The sequence below is a fragment of the Manis pentadactyla genome, chromosome 5, assembly GCF_030020395.1.
Source record: "Manis pentadactyla isolate mManPen7 chromosome 5, mManPen7.hap1, whole genome shotgun sequence".
NCBI lineage: Eukaryota > Metazoa > Chordata > Mammalia > Pholidota > Manidae > Manis > Manis pentadactyla.
The window spans coordinates 21,638,245-21,655,191 of NC_080023.1; the positions used below are offsets into that span (position 1 = coordinate 21,638,245).

A 16,947-nucleotide genomic window follows, 5' to 3' on the forward strand; every position below is an offset into this window, starting at 1 on the left:
TGGTGACTTCCAATAAGTTCTGCACAATGGTATAAAGGGCATATCAAAGTGTGAGCAAAGGGTCTGTTTGTGTTTATACAGAGGATCAAAGCCTAATTTGGCTACCCAGAAAATGAACTAAGATACGATATGAAAAAGAACTTCCAACATCAGCACTCTCTAGAAGAGTCATACCAGAAGATGATCATCAAAAAACCTCAACAGGGATCCAGGCACTGCTACAGCTGTAGCTGCATTCATCCCACCGGTTTCTGAACTTGACATGGGAATGAAGAAGGAGATATCTAAGCTGGCCTGTGCATACAGTAAAACATCAAATTTGACTGGATCCATACTGTCAGAACTCAACCAAGAATTAGGAGAAGTGCAAGTTGCAGCGCTACAAAATCTTACAACTACAGACTATCTACTGTTAAAAGAACATATGGGATGTGAACAGTTCCCAGGAATGGGTTGTTTAACTTGTCTGATTTCTCTCAGACTGTTCAAGTTCAGTTGGACAATATCCATCATATCATAGATAAATTTTCACAAATGCCTTAGGATGCCTATCTGGTTTTCTTGGACTCACTGGAGATGGCTGGTAATTGTAGGTCTGGTTTGGTTATGTAGCTGTATTCCTATTATGTTAATGTGTGTGCACAATTTAATTAGTAGTTTAAAACCTATACATGCTTATGTTACTCTACAAGAAGATATGTCAGAGAAATAACCAATCTTTCCATGTTTTCTTCCATCTGCTACTTCTATAGCTTTACTTCTTCCTTCCTAATTACAACCCTTAAGTAGAATTCGTGCCTCATATCGAAATTACCGAGTATCATAATTCTTCCAAGTGGTAAAGACAAATGCTGGGCATAAAAGCCACAGGGCATAAATCTGCAAAGAAGTAAAAAGCTAACCTTTTCAAACAATATTGCTTCTCTCTCACTTATCAACTTTACATTTCCTTGTATGGCCCCGGAAGATGACTGGTTAGCCAGAGACGGGTAAGATTCCTCAAGGGAGGAACAACCTAAGACAGGCACAGTCGCAGGGGGCCATCAGGTGAGAAACTGGGGATCAACAGAGGTGAGGCTTAGAACCTCACCCCCCCCTGTTTTGAGAGAAATCTTCTGCATCCGTGGATGTTTTATTGTCCTTGTCTAGCTTGGATTAACACTTAGTCTACAGGCACACACCTGATTATCTACATTTGCTCTCTTACAACACTTAACTATGTTTTCTACCTTTATCTTTCATCTACCTACCACGTCAGCATTTTATTAAAAATAATAATAATAAGGGAGAAATGTGGGATTCACATATAAGTCAAGTATAAAAATCAAACGAATATTCATATCTGACCTGATTGTTCATAGTTCATAATGTGTGATCAAAACCGAAAGTTTCTGTGATGACTGCCCTTGTAGTGTTCACCATGTAAGAACTTATTCACTATGTAAGAATTTGTTCACCATTTAAGAACTTGTTTGTTATGCTTCAGAAGATTGGAGACTGATGAGAATTAGGCTTGGGGTGGATTAATGATTGTGCATTGAGCATTGAGTCCCCTATACAGAATTTTATTGTTGTTAACAACCATTTGATCAATAAATATGAGAGATGCCCTCTCAAAAAAAAAAAATTGCTTTTCATCAGTCTGCTATTTTTTAGGTTAATTGTATTTTCCCTTGATAAGTTGTCTATCAATGTAAAGAGAATTTCTGAGGTTTTTGTAGGTTGAAATTCTCAGTTGAAGTTAAATTTAGAAAACTAGTGAATACTCGTGTGCACCTATATTTTAGAATATAGTACTGCATATAAGCATGCCAGTAGTTAAAATATTTCCCAAACTGTCAATAGTTTTTGGTTCATATGTCAAAAGAAGCTTCAAAATACAGAATTTCTTCCAATAACCCTTTCATTTTGTCAACTTTAAATGTAGTTACTTTTGTTAATAATGTTTATTCTTTCTCCTCCCTGACCCCCTTACCAAATCCTTTGGTACTTACAAAGATGTTTCCATGCTTTAATAGAATGTAGTAAGTGTGTATTTAACTACACCGTATTCACTTGTGTGGTACCATGTTATGATGTCTGAAGTTGATTTCTCTAAAATTCATTAGTTTGCTAGAAGAAATGGTTATGCCAGTTGCTTTCTGAATGTTAAGAACATTACAGATGTTTTTATCATAAATATAGGACATAGCATTTTTAAAAAAATAGCAGAACTATTAAAAAATACAATGCAGAATAATTATTAATGGTGGTCTATTATATCCAAGGTTGGACAAAGCTGGTGGCAAATTCAGCTGTGTTTTGATGTTTTTTCTCAGTATGCAGAGGAGGGAGAGGAGGAGAAGCATGCTGGCTAAGAGTTGAGGCTTTGAAGTCAACAGACATAGTTTTGAATCCTATCTCTGCTATTTACTTAGAGTGTGTAAAACTTTAAAGAAATTACTTACACTCTCTGAGCCTTAGCTTCCTGATCTGTAAACCAAGATTATATTACTTCTAAAACCTATTTCATAAGGTTGTTGAAAAAATTTCATGAGATAATCCATGTAAAGCATTTTGAACAATTACTGGATATTGCCAAGTTCTCATAAATGTTAGCTACTCTATTAATAACATATCTCTACACACATACTCATGCTTTGTAATTAGAAATTAATTTTTTTCCCCACAGTATTTATGTGATTTTTCTTATAAACCATCTCTGAAGGCTTTTTTAGGACAATATGTACTTACATTAAATATAACAGATGGAAAATTATATGGTGTACTTCACTAAGCTGTTTTGTATTTTTAGGCCTATTATTTAATACAACTACATGGCTACGTGCACTGGGTGCATTGGCCTTATAAGATTCACATTTATAAATGAAAGGAGCAAGTAAATATATATAGTTCAGTCTTTCGAATTGTATGTTTCACCCTCATTTGTGTGTATAGTGTTTGCTTAAAGCAGGTGTGGACCGGAAGCACACGGATTCTCATCTCATCTCGCTATACACATACACAGCCATAAATTGATAGCTTCTAACCTCCATTATGTTATATGTTTCTGTGATTCTATTTGGGAGTCAAGGATTTTCTAGGACTGCTTTGAAATGTGATACCATGGAAATGGTATTGTTTGTCTTTCACCCAACTATGGGGTAGCAAGTAGACACAATTAAAAACAATGCAAAATAGATTCTTGTCTTTAAGGAAGAAAAAGTCAGTTATGCATTCATACTGATACTTAAATGGCAACTTTATGCTGGGCTTCATCGTCCTTGCCTTATGGAAGCTTACAGTATAGTAGGAACATAAGGTGTAATTAGGCAAACAGTTACAAAGTAAGGCAGCACATATGATATGCCATTTGGTAGAAATAGTAAGCACTATAGAAATTCAGGGGAGGGAGAGATCACTTTCATTTTTTTGGATGTTTCCTCTGCTTATATCCTAGTTTATACAACTGAGGATGTACGTATGCATGCTTCATGTGTCTATTTTAGAAGGCTGCTTCAGTTTTGTGGCCACAGGAAGACTGGTTTCTTTACCTCTCTATTGCTGGTTATTCCTAGCCCTTCTGATCTCTTCATTCTGTTGATTACTACAGAGCCTACTGCTATCTAAGTGTCATCTCCCCTTAGGCCTGGTTATTTATCATCTTTTTTCAAGCACTGGTCCAAAATAATTACGTATTGGTGGGACCAACAGTAATAAGTAGGGAGGTCAAGAAAGGGAAACTGTTTAGGTGCAGCATCAGGAACCTCCCTGTTACAGAAGTAGGCCTGTTGATAGCAGCAAGGGAGAAGGATAATGAAAAGGAGAATCCTCATTTGCCTTTGTTCCTGTGAAAATTCATAAACGTGAGCCCACACCCACATCCTACATCCCCGTTATCTCCTCTCTGTACCTCTTTATCTCCTGGAGATTTGGTTCTACTCACTGTCCTGTCCGCACTCTTGCTGCCCACTCCCTCCTTTGCTCCAGAGCCCTGCTCCAGCTCTAAATCTTATTCTTTAGGTTGTTAGAACCCCCTTTTCAAGTCATAGGAGTCACCCGCATGATGAAGAACTGGCATAGCTTCACTGAGTTACTGTGTTACTACCTCTGGGCTTTCAGTAGGCCACATTGAGTACCTGATGTCTCTAGTGGAATCCTGAATCCTTCAACACAATAACCTAGAGCAGATTATTCGTTATAATGTTTAACACATATTACTAATGAGTACTATGTGTCTGGAAAATTTGTTTCTTAAGAGAAAAATGTGTTTCAAGTTTTAAATAATAGGCTGTAGTTTTAAATCAGCCACATATATTGTCAGTGAACTTGTAGTCAGAAGATAAATGTTCAAATTCTAGCTCTTCCATTTATTAAACATGTGTGACCACATGTGTAATTTCTTGGCTCTCTTGGCCAAGATTATTTGTATAGACTGTAGAGATAACAGTTGTCTCTCAGATGTGGTTATGGGATGTTTAAATGAGAATATGTGAAAGCAATAATAAAATGTAAAATCCTAAATCAAAATAATGCAGCATTATATAATAATGTGTTAATAATCATTGTGTTAGGTCAAAGGATGAGTTCTGCCCTTTAGAAACTCATCATCCAGGTAAAGACAACATGGACAGTTACATTAGAGTATATGTAAATCCTATGGCAGATAAATGTACATGTGATCAGGGGACACAAAGAAGAGCAACTGTAATCTAGAAATGGATGGATAGAGAAAACTTCATGGAGGAGGGAGTTCCCCATCTAAGTCTTAAAGACTGGGGAAGAGCAAGCCTAGCATAGAAGGAACGCAGCAAAGCCACTCCAGGGTGAAGGAGTGGCATTTCTTACATTCAGAAAGATGCAAATATGGTTGCAGGTATGACTGGAGCAAAAGTTGTCTGCTAGTAGTGCCTAATTTGATGATCAGGACCACTGTCCTAACTCCAGTGTTACTACCCAATGGATAACAACTCTAGAAACAGACTTGGTCTGAAACTTCTTGTGACCATTTACTTATGTTTCATCTAATTAAGAACATCTTCATAAACTTTTAGGTTCAATATGATGATAAAAGTACTTCAAAGGGTTGTTGCAATGATTACTGGAAGTAATGATTGCAGATCTCCTGGTGTTAATAAACATGTAATCAATGTTAGCAGTTTTTGCTTTTGTTTCTGTTTTTTGGTGCTGTCCTGAAAGTTCTTAGAGTTGCCTTTTCTCCTTCAGTATTCCATAATCTACTTCTAGGCTAACAGTTTAGCAATATTTTAAACACCAACTCTTGTTTGTTATAATAGAATCACAGAATTTGAATGAATTTGAAAGATGGTGTAGCTCAATTTCATTATTTTATGTGTCACAGAACTTGAGTCACAGTTACAGAACCTAACTGTAATGTCACAGTGAATCACTGGCACAGCTGGGACTAGAATCAGGTCTCTCTCTCTATTCCAGAGTTCTTTCTGTTGGTCTTGAAATAAATTCCAAATCACAAGTCAGAGACACCAGCAATTGTTGGCCACAGTTAAAACTACAGAACAACATAAGGTAAAAATACAGAAACTGGCATTTCTGTAACTGTGCTGATAGGGAAGTTTTTTTTTTTTAAAGGAATACCTTACCCATCTCTGTCTGCCCTCTGATAGAAGTGCTATTTTCAAACAGACATGTGAAAGAGCAATGAGAGGTGAATAATAAGGAAAAGGATAATTCTTAAATGAGAAAACTCCTGTGCCATCAAGCATTTCTTTTTTTTTTTTTTTTTTTTAATAATTATTTTTTATTGAAGGGTAGTTGACACACAGTATTACATTACATGAGTTTCAAGTGTACAACACAGTGGTAGAACATTTATATACATAATTCTAGGTTCCAGCTATCACCCTACCAGGCTGTTACAATATCTTGACTATATTCCTTATGCTATACATTACATCCCGGTTACTAATTTATTTTACCATTGGAAGTCTGTCCTTCTTTTTTTTTTTTTTTGTGAGGGCATCTCTCATATTTATTGATCAAATGGTTGTTAACGACAATAAAATTCTGTATAGGGGAGTCAATGCTCAATGCACAATCATTATTCCACCCCAAGCCTAATTTTTGTCAGTCTCCAATCTTCTGAGGCATAACAAACAAGTTTTTACATGTAGAACAAATTCTTACATAATGAATAAGTTACATAGTGAACAGTACAAGGGCAGTCATCACAGAAACTTTCGGTTTTGCTCATGCATTATGAACTCTAAACAGTCAGTTCAAATATGAATACTCATTTGGTTTTTATACTTGATTTATATGTGGATACCACATTTCTCTCTTTATTATTATTATTTTTAATAAAATGCTGAAGTGGTAGGTAGATACAAGATAAAGGTAGAAAACATAGTTTAGTGTTGTAAGAGAGCAAATGTAGATGATCAGGTGTGTGCCTGTAGACAATGTGTTAATCCAAGCTAGACCAGGGCAATAAAACATCCACGTATGCAGAAGATTTCTCTCAGAACAGGGGGGGTGAGGTTCTAAGCCTCACCTCTGTTGATCCCCAATTTCTCACCTGATGGCCCCCCTGCGACTGTGCCTGTCTTAGGTTGTTCCTCCCTTGAGGAATCTTACCCGTCTCTGGCTAACCAGTCATCTTCCGGGGCCATACAGGGAAATGTGATGTTGGTAAGTGAGAGAGAAGCCTTATTGTTTGAAAAAGTTAGCTTTTTACTTCTTTGCATATTTATGCCCTGTGGCTTCTATGCCCAGCATTTGTCTTGAGGTATCTTTACCACTTGGAAGAATTATGATACTCGGTAAATTTGATATGAGGCACGAATTCTATTTAAGGGTTGTAATTAGGAAGGAAGAAGAAAAGCTATAGAAGTAGCAGGCGGAAGAAAACATGGGAAGATTGATTATTTCTTTGATATATCTTCTTGTAGAGTAACTTCAGCATGTATAGGTTTTAAGCTACTACTTAAATTGCACACACACATTAACATAATAGGAGTATAGTTACATAACCAAAGCATATCTGTAATTACCAGCCATCTGCAGTGAAACCAAGAAAACCAGTTAGGCACCTTAGGCATTTGTGAAAACTTATCTATGATATGGTGGATATTGTCCAACTGAACTTGAACAGTCTGAGAGAAATCAGACAAATTAAAACAACCCATTCCTGGGGACTGTTCACATGCCATATGTTCTTTTAACAGTAAATAGTTTGTAGTTGTAAGACTTTGGAGCGCTACAATTTGCACTTCTCCAAATTCTTGGTTGAGTTCCAACAGTATAGATCCAGTCCAATTTTGTTGTTTTACTGTATGCACAGGTCAGCTTAGATATCTCCTTCCTCATTCCCATGGCAAGTCCAGGAACTGGTGGGATGAGTGCATCTACAGCTGTAGCAGTGCGTGGATCTTTGTTGGGGTTTTTTGATGATCATCTTCTGGCATGAGTCTTCCAGAGAGTGCAGATGTTGGAAGTTCTTTTTCATATCGTATCTTAGTTCATTTTCGGGGTAGCCCAATTAGGCTTTGATCCTCTGTATAAACACAAACAGACCCTTTGCCTACACTTTTATATGCCCTTTATACCCTTGTGTAGAACTCGTTGGAGGTTACCACACAGGAACTGCCCTTTTTTTTTTGCTATCACTAATCTACACTTACATGATGAATATTATGCTTACTAGGCTCTCCCCTATACCAGGTCTCCCCTATAAACCCCTTTACAGTCACTGTCCATCAGCATAGCAAAATGTTGTAGAATCACTACTTGCCTTCTCTGTGTTGTACAGCCCTCCCTTTTCTCCTACCCTCCCCATGCATGTTAATCTTAATACCCCCCTACTTCTCCCCCCCTTATCCCTCCCTACCCACCCATCCTCCCCAGTCCCTTTCCCTTTGGTACCTGTTAGTCCATTCTTGAGTTCTATGATTCTGCTGCTGTTTTGTTCCTTCAGTTTTTCCTTTGTTCTTATATTCCACAGATAAGTGAAATCATTTGGTATTTCTCTTTCTCCACTTGGCTTGTTTCACTGAGCATAATACCCTCCAGCTCCATCCATGTTGCTGCAAATGATTGGATTTGCCCTTTTCTTATGGCTGAGTAGTATTCCATTGTGTATATGTACCACATCTTCTTTATCCATTCATCTATTGATGGGCATTTAGGTTGCTTCCAATTCTTGGCTATTGTAAATAGTGCTGCAATAAACATAGGGGTGCATCTGTCTTTCTCAAACTTGATTGCTGCGTTCTTAGGGTAAATTCCTAGGAGTGGAATTCCTGGGTCAAATGGTAAGTCTGTTTTGAGCATTTTGATGTACCTCCATACTGCTTTCCACAATGGTTGAACTAACTTACATTCCCACCAGCAGTGTAGGAGGGTTCCCCTTTCTCCACAGCCTCGCCAACATTTGTTGTTGTTTGTCTTTTGGATGGCAGCCATCCTTACTGGTGTGAGGTGATACCTCATTGTAGTTTTAATTTGCATTTTTCTGATAATTAGCGATGTGGAGCATCTTTTCATGTGTCTGTTGGCCATCTGTATTTCTTTTTTGGAGAACTGTCTGTTCAGTTCCTCTGCCCATTTTTTAATTGGGTTATTTGTTTTTTGTTTGTTGAGGCGTGAGAGCTCCTTATATATTCTGGACGTCAAGCCTTTATCGGATGTGTCATTTTCAAATATATTCTCCCATACTGTAGGGATCCTTCTTGTTCTATTGATGGTGTCTTTTGCTGTACAGAAGCTTTTCAGCTTAATATAGTCCCACTTACTCATTTTTGCTGTTGTTTTCCTTGCCCGGGGAGATATGTTCAAGAAGAGGTCACTCATGTTTATGTCTAAGAGGTTTGTGCCTATGTTTTCTTCCAAGAGTTTAATGGTTTCATGGCTTACATTCAGGTCTTTGATCCATTTTGAGTTTACTTTTGTATATGGGGTTAGACAATGGTCCAGTTTCATTCTCCTACATGTAGCTGTCCAGTTTTGCCAGCACCACCTGTTGAAGAGACTGTCATTTCGCCATTGTATGTCCATGGCTCCTTTATCAAATATTAATTGACCATATATGTCTGGGTTAATGTCTGGATTCTCTAGTCTGTTCCATTGGTCTGTGGCTCTGCTCTTGTGCCAGTACCAAATTGTCTTGATTACTATGGCTTTATAGTAGAGCTTGAAGTTGGGGAGTGAGATTCGCCCTACTTTATTCTTCTTTCTCAGGATTGCTTTGGCTATTCGGGGTCTTTGGTGTTTCCATATGAATTTTTGAATTATTTGTTCCAGTTCATTGAAGAATGTTGCTGGTAGTTTCATAGGGATTGCATCAAATCTGTATATTGCTTTGGGCAGGATGGCCATTTTGACGATATTAATTCTTCCTAGCCACGAGCATGGGATGAGTTTCCATCTGTTAGTGTCCCCTTTAATTTCTCTTAAGAGTGACTTGTAGTTTTCAGAGTATAAGTCTTTCACTTCTTTGGTTAGGTTTATTCCTAGGTATTTTATTTTTTTTGATGCAATTGTGAATGGAGTTGTTTTCCTGATTTCTCTTTCTGTTGGTTCATTGTTAGTATATAGGAGAGCCACAGATTTCTGTGTGTTGATTTTGTATCCTGCAACTTTGCTGTATTCCGATATCAGTTCTAGTAGTTTTGGGGTGGAGTCTTTAGGGTTTTTTATGTACAGTATCATGTCATCTGCAAATAGTGTCAGTTTAACTTCTTCTTTACCAATCTGGATTCCTTGTATTTCTTTATTTTGTCTGATTGCCGTGGCTAGGACCTCCAGTACTATGTTAAATAACAGTGGAGAGAGTGGGCATCCCTGTCTAGTTCCCGATCTCAGAGGAAATGCTTTCAGCTTCTCGCTGTTCAATATAATGTTGGCTGTGGGTTTATCATAGATGGCCTTTATTATGTTGAGGTACTTGCCCTCTATTCCCATTTTGCTGAGAGTTTTTAACATGAATGGATGTTGAACTTTGTCAAATGCTTTTTCAGCATCTATGGAGATGATCATGTGGTTTTTGTCTTTCTTTTTGTTGATGTGGTGGATGATGTTGATGGACTTTTGAATGTTGTACCATCCTTGCATCCCTGGGATGAATCCCACTTGGTCATGGTGTATGATCCTTTTGATGTATTTTTGAATTCGGTTTGCTAATATTTTGTTGAGTATTTTTGCATCTACGTTCATCAGGGATATTGGTCTGTAGTTTTCTTTTTTGGTCGGGTCTTTGCCTGGTTTTGGTATTAGGGTGATGTTAGCTTCATAGAATGAGTTTGGGAGTATCCCCTCCTCCTCTGTTTTTTGGAAAAGTTTAAGGAGAATGGGTATTATGTCTTCCCTGTATGTCTGATAAAATTCCGAGGTAAATCCATCTGGCCCGGGGGTTTTGTTCTTTGGTAGTTTTTTGATTACCGCTTCAATTTCGTTGCTGGTAATTGGTCTGTTTAGATTTTCTGTTTCTTCCTGGGTCTATCTTGGAAGGTTATATTTTTCTAGGAAGTTGTCCATTTCTTCTAGGTTTTCCAGCTTGTTAGCATATAGGTTTTCATAGTATTCTCCAATAATTCTTTGCATTTCCGTGGGGTCCGTCGTGATTTTTCCTTTCTCGTTTCTGATACTGTTGATTTGTGTTGACTCTCTTTTCTTCTTAATAAGTCTGGCTAGAGGCTTATCTATTTTGTTTATTTTCTCGAAGAACCAGCTCTTGGTTTCATTGATTTTTGCTATTGTTTTATTCTTCTCAATTTTATTTATTTCTTCTCTGATCTTTATGATGTCCCTCCTTCTGCTGACCTTTGGCCTCATCTGTTCTTCTTTTTCCAATTTCGATAATTGTGACATTAGACCATTCATTTGGGATTGCTCTTCCTTTTTTAAATATGCCTGGATTGCTATATGCTTTCCTCTTAAGACTGCTTTTGCTGTATCCCACAGTAGTTGGGGCTTTGTGTTGTTGTTGTCGTTTGTTTCCATATATTGCTGGATCTCCATTTTGATTTGGTCATTGATCCATTGATTATTTAGGAGCGTGTTGTTAAGCCTCCATGTGTTTGTGAGCCTCTTTGCTTTCTTTGTACAGTTTATTTCTAGTTTTATGCCTTTGTGGTCTGAAAAGTTTGTTGGTAGGATTTCAATCTTTTGGAATTTTCTGAGGCTCTTTTTGTGGCCTAGTATGTGGTCTATTCTGGAGAATGTTCCATGTGCACTTGAGAAGAATGTATATCCCGCTCCTTTTGGATGTAGAGTTCTATAGATGTCTATTAGGTCCATCTGCTCTACTGTGTTGTTCAGTGCTTCTGTGTCCTTACTTATTTTCTGCCCGGTGGATCTGTCCTTTGGGGTGAGTGGTGTGTTGAAGTCTCCTAGAATGAATGCATTGCAGTCTATATCCCACTTTAGTTCTGTTAGTATTTGTTTCACATATGCTGGTGCTCCTGTGTTGGGTGCATATATATTTAGAATGGTTATATCCTCTTGTTTGACTGAGCCCTTTATCATTATGTAGTGTCCTTCTTTATCTCTTGTTACTTTCTTTGTTTTGAAGTCTATTTTGTCTGATATTAGTACTGCAACCCCTGCTTTCTTCTCACTGTTGTTTGCTTGAAATATGTTTTTCCATCCCTTGACTTTTAGTCTGTACATGTCTTTCGGTTTGAGATGAGTTTCTTGTAAGCAGCATATAGATGGGTCTTGCTTTTTTATCCATTCTGTTACTCTGTGTCTTTTGATTGGTGCATTCAACCCATTAACATTTAGGGTGACTATTGAAAGATATGTACTTATTGCCATTTCAGGCTTTAAATTCGTGGTTACCAAAGGTTCAAGGTTAGCCTCTTTAGTATCTTACTGCCTAACTTAGCTCGCTTATTGAGCTGTTATATACACTATCTGGAGATTCTTTTCTTCTCTCCCTTCTTGTTCCTCCTCCTCGATTCTTCATATGTTGGGTGTTTTATGCTGTGCTCTTTCTAGGAGTGCTCCCATCTAGAGCAGTCCCTGTAAGATGTTCTGTAGAGGTGGTTTGTGGAAAGAAAATTCCCTCAGCTTTTGTTTGTCTGGGAATTGTTTAATCCCACCGTCATATTTGAATGATAGTCGTGCTGGATACAGTATCCTTGGTTCAAGGCCCTTCTGTTTCAGTGTATTAAATATATCATGCCATTCTCTTCTGGCCTGTAGGGTTTCTGTTGAGAAATCTGACGTTAGCCTGATGGGTTTCCCTTTATAGGTGACCTTTTTCTCTCTAGCTGCCTTTAACACTCTTTCCTTGTCCTTGATATTTGCCATTTTAATTATTATGTGTCTTGGTGTTGCCCTTCTTGGATCCTTTCTGTTGGGGGTTCTGTGTATTTCCGTGGTCTGTTCGATTACTTCCTCCCCCAGTGTGGGGAAGTTTTCAGCAATTATTTCTTCTAAGATACTTTCCATCTCTTTTCCTCTCTCTTCTTCTTCTGGGACCCCTATAATACAGATATTGTTCCTTTTGGATTGGTCACACAGTTCTCTTAATATTGTTTCATTCCTGGAGATCCTTTTGTCTCTCTCTATGTCAGCTTCTATGCGTTCCTGTTCTCTGATTTCAATTCCATCAATGGCCTCTTGCATTCTATCCATTCTGCTTATAAACCCTTCCAGAGTTTGTTTCATTTCTGCGATCTCCTTTCTGGCATCTGTGATCTCCTTCCGGACTTCATCCCATTTCTCTGGCGTATTTCTCTGCATCTCTGTCAGCATGTTTATGATTCTTATTTTGAATTCTTTTTCAGGAAGACTGGTTAGGTCTGTCTCCTTCTCTGGTGTTGTCTCTGTGATCTTTGTCTGCCTGTAGCTTTGCCTTTTCATGGTGATAGGAATAGTCTGCAGAACTGGGACGAGTGACGGCTAGAAGGACTTCCTTTCTTTTTGGTTTGTGGCCCTCCTGTCCTGGGAGAACAGCGACCTCTAGTGGCTTGTGCTACGCAGTTGCGCGCAGACAGGGTTTCTGCTTTCTGCCCGGTTGCTATGGAGTTAATCTCCGCTGTTGCTGTGGGCGTGGCCTAGCTCGGGCAGCTACTCCAAAATGGTGGAGTCGCATTGGAGCAGGAGCTGCTGGGAGGCTATTTATCTCTGCAAGGGGCCTCCCTGCTCCCTGCAGCCCAGGGGTTAGGGTGCCCAGAGATCCCGGATTCCCTACCTCTGGATTAAGTGACCCGCCCTGCCCCTTTAAGACTTCCAAAAAGCACCCGCCAAAACAAAACAACGACCACAAAAAAAAACAAGAAAAAAAGAATTTTTTTTAATTTAAAAAAAAAAAAATTTTTAATTAAAAAAAAAAGGTGGTCGTTCGTTTTTCTTTATTCTCCAGTGCCAGCCTCAGGCCTCTGCTCACCGGTCTTTCTGCCCTGTTTCCCTAGTATTGGGGTCCCTGTCCCTTTAAGACTTCCAAAAAGCGCTCGCCAAAACAAAGCAGCAAAAAAGCAAAAAAAAAAAAAAGGTCGCTCGCTTTTCTTATGTCCTCTGTCGCCCAGCCTCCAGTGCCCGCTCACTGTTCTTGCTGCCCTGCTTTCCCAGTATCGAGGGCCCTGCACTCTGGCCCGGATGGCTGGGGCTGGGTGTTCGGCAGCCCAGGGCTCCGTCTCCCTCCCGCTCTGCCTGCTCTTCTCCCGCCGGGAGCTGGGGGGAGGGGCGCTCGGCTCCCGTGGGGCCGGGGCTTGTATCTTACCCCCTTCGCGAGGCGCTGGGTTCTCTCAGGTGTGGATGTGGTCTGGATATTGTCCTGTGTCCTCTGGTCTTTATTCTAGGAAGGGTTGTCTTTGTTATATTTTCATAGATATATGTTGTTTTGGGAGGAGATTTCCGCTGCTCTACTCACGCCGCCATCTTCCGCCCCTCCCCCATCAAGCATTTCTTATGCAAATTCCTATTTCTGTTTATTTGAGTCTCCACACTAAAATGTGAAAATAGATTTGATAATACTTGTCAATTACACATGTTCTACTTCATTTATTCAATAGGATCCAACAGAAAACTTGTTGAGCACCTTGTGCTAGGGATAGAATGGTGAGCAAGAAACTTACACTTTAGTGGAATAAAAAGATGTTAAATAATCATGCAAATAACTATAATTAGTTAAATCCTATACATAAAAAGTACAGTGATTTATGATCATATAGTAGTGTTTGGGAAGACTCCTTTGAGATTAAAGTTTTAACTGAGATATCAAGGCTCAATAAGTAAATTGGCAAAGAAGTGTCAAAGTGATGGAGAATAGGGTTTTATCCTAGGGAAATAGCATATGCAAAGGCCCTGAGGAAGGACAGAGTATGATCTGTCCTAAGAATTGAAAGACAAGCAGTATTGTTGGAGCAGAGAAAACCAATGTAAAATGCAAGTCTTGGTCATGAGAGGAGAAGTGAGGGTATTTGCTAGATGTTTCCAAAGAAACGAGAAAGTGCAAGAAGTGAACCTACCCCCAAACAAACTGTGTGCTCTGTGTTAGAATTTTGTTGTTTTAAAAATTTGTTGTAAAGAGAATTATTTTAAAACTATTATAATATTCTATTTACTAGGTAGAATAACACTAAGATTTGGGTACTTTCAGCATATATTATTTTTTATTTGATTTTTCTTTCTATTCTGGCATATTGGAAACTGAGGGAACATTTTGATGTACTGCAGTGTTTAGATCAGGGACTTCTGCTGTTGATCATTTGAACAGCCATAGAAATGATAGAAAGACTCTTAGTGTTTTCTTGGCTGAAGTTTTTGTGTGGGTGTGTGAGGTGCAGCTGCACTGTCGTTTTCTTGGCAGTCAGACAGCAATTCTCAATGCAGTTCATCTTGAGTAGGAAGAAACTTAGCTTCTTTGAATGTATTAAATTCAGTGGAAAGAACCCAGGGCCTGAACCTTTTGACTAATGTGAGTTATCTAGCTAAATGGCAACATTCTCCGGCACATGTCCAAGCTTAGAACAGAACACATGAAGGAGAGGACATACACAGTTAGTCAAAGTTTGTCTCAATGTAAAATTGCCAGTTTCAAAATGTAAAAATTCCAAACTCAATTTTTAAATGAGTTTTTGTTAACTTTTTGTTTTAATTTATTTAAGCTTTTTCTCTAAATAACACAATGAAAAAGGCAGATTGTGAAAAACTAGCTCTACGTGCAAAAGTGAACTCATAATTTTCTATGGTTTATCAGAAAGATCTTTTCTCAGACTTATTTATACAGAGATGAATCCCCAGGTCTGCTTATTGCTCACTTGTTTTCCTATTCCTCTTTGACCTTTTCTGTGGTCTATAAGTGCTTTGTTTTCTCAAACCCTCAAATTAAATGCAGACAATATGGAGCTCTTTATTTTTCAAGCACAGTTACATCCTTTCCTTTGGGTAAACTTAACCATTGTCCTTCATACTCTTCAAGCAGAAATGTCTGAGTTGCTTCCAAAGTTTAACTGCTTGTTTTATCTGTGCTGTAATTTAATATTACTGCTCTTGGAGTAGCAGAGTCAGTTCCTTAGGTCAGTTGGCTTGGATTCAAATCCAGTACTGCTACTTACTGTCTTGGTCTCAATTACCTTCTCAGTTTCTTATCTCCAAAATGGCGATAATCATATTAGTGCCTCATAGTTTTTGTTGTTGTTAAAGGCTTAAAGGAAAAAATACATTTAAAGGCCTTAATTCAAAGTAAGTGTCCAGGAGAAGAGATGTTAGCTATCGTCATGATTTAGAGCCCGTCTTTGAGAATCTATTAATAGCTATTGTCAGTCTTCCTGGGCGATCTCATTCAGTCTAAAGGCCATTTGTATGGTAATGATTCCCAATTTATATCTCTGTTTCTAAACTCACTCTTACCTAAGCTCCAGACTTGTATATTTGACTGCTACTGTATGTCTATACTTAAATATTAATGCATATTTCAAATACAACAAGTCTAAAAATAGAACTTCTGATCTCTATCACCTGCCCCTACTTACCTAGTCTGTTCCTCCCCATTCTTTCCTATCTCAGTGAATGGCAACACCCTGTACTTTTTTTTTTTGTCTTTCCTCTTCCTACCAAGCCCCATCCATTTCATCAGCACATCTAACAGCATTATCCCCAAAATAAGTCTTGAATCTGACCGCTTACCACCATATCCTCTACTAGTACCATAGTCCAAGGCAATAACCTCTTCTACTTAGTTAACATAAAGAATCTATCTTCTTATTTCTGTTTTCAACTTGTCTACTATAATCCACTCTCCACATGTTTTAAAAAGATTGTTTACCACTCCCCCTTCTTATTGAAACTAGAAAAATACCCAGAATTTTTGAAAATCTTCTACAACCTGGCCACTCTGGCTGCTTTCTTTCTAGGTCTTCAACACAGAGTACATTCCTATGATAAAGCCTTTACACCAGCTTTTTTCTCTACTTAGTATATTTTTCTCAGATCATTACAGTGTTGGCTCCATGCAGTCTGTAGATGTCAGTTCAGATAACAGCTCCTCAGAGAGGTTTACATCTTTCCTTCCTTAATAGCTTATCACTCTCTGAAATTTCCCTCGCTCTTCTTCTTCCTTTCATAAATGCCTGTCCCCACTCCCATGAGGGCAAGGACTTTATCCATCTTGTTCACCATCATATTCTCAGTGCTTAGAATTTGAACCTGATGCTCAGAACATTTGAACCCAGTATTATATGGATAGATGGCTAAATGAAAGAATGAATGAATAAATATGTACCTGGTAAGTTTTCTGTAACCAGGGAAATAATGGGTTAGTTCATCCTATACAAACTTTGCATTGATGCTTATTTTTTAATTAATTGTACTAACGTTTTGTTCTCTTTTCTTGTATGTGTCTTCTTTGCTCTAGATTGTAAACCCTGTTTTTTGCTTCTCATAGAATGATAAATAATATTCTAGTACTTACTATTGATTGAATTAAATTGAGAATTCAATCTGACATCTTTATTTCCTCTGAAGTTATAGTAATTTTATATG

General features: G+C 38.2%; 1 protein-coding gene across 2 annotated transcripts in view; it reads left to right on the top strand.

Annotated features, from left to right (window-relative positions):
- STIM2 (stromal interaction molecule 2) overlaps window positions 1–16,947 on the top strand; it is a 182,743-nt gene that overhangs the window by 136,272 nt on the left and 29,524 nt on the right. The gene's annotated exons all lie outside the window — the stretch shown is intronic.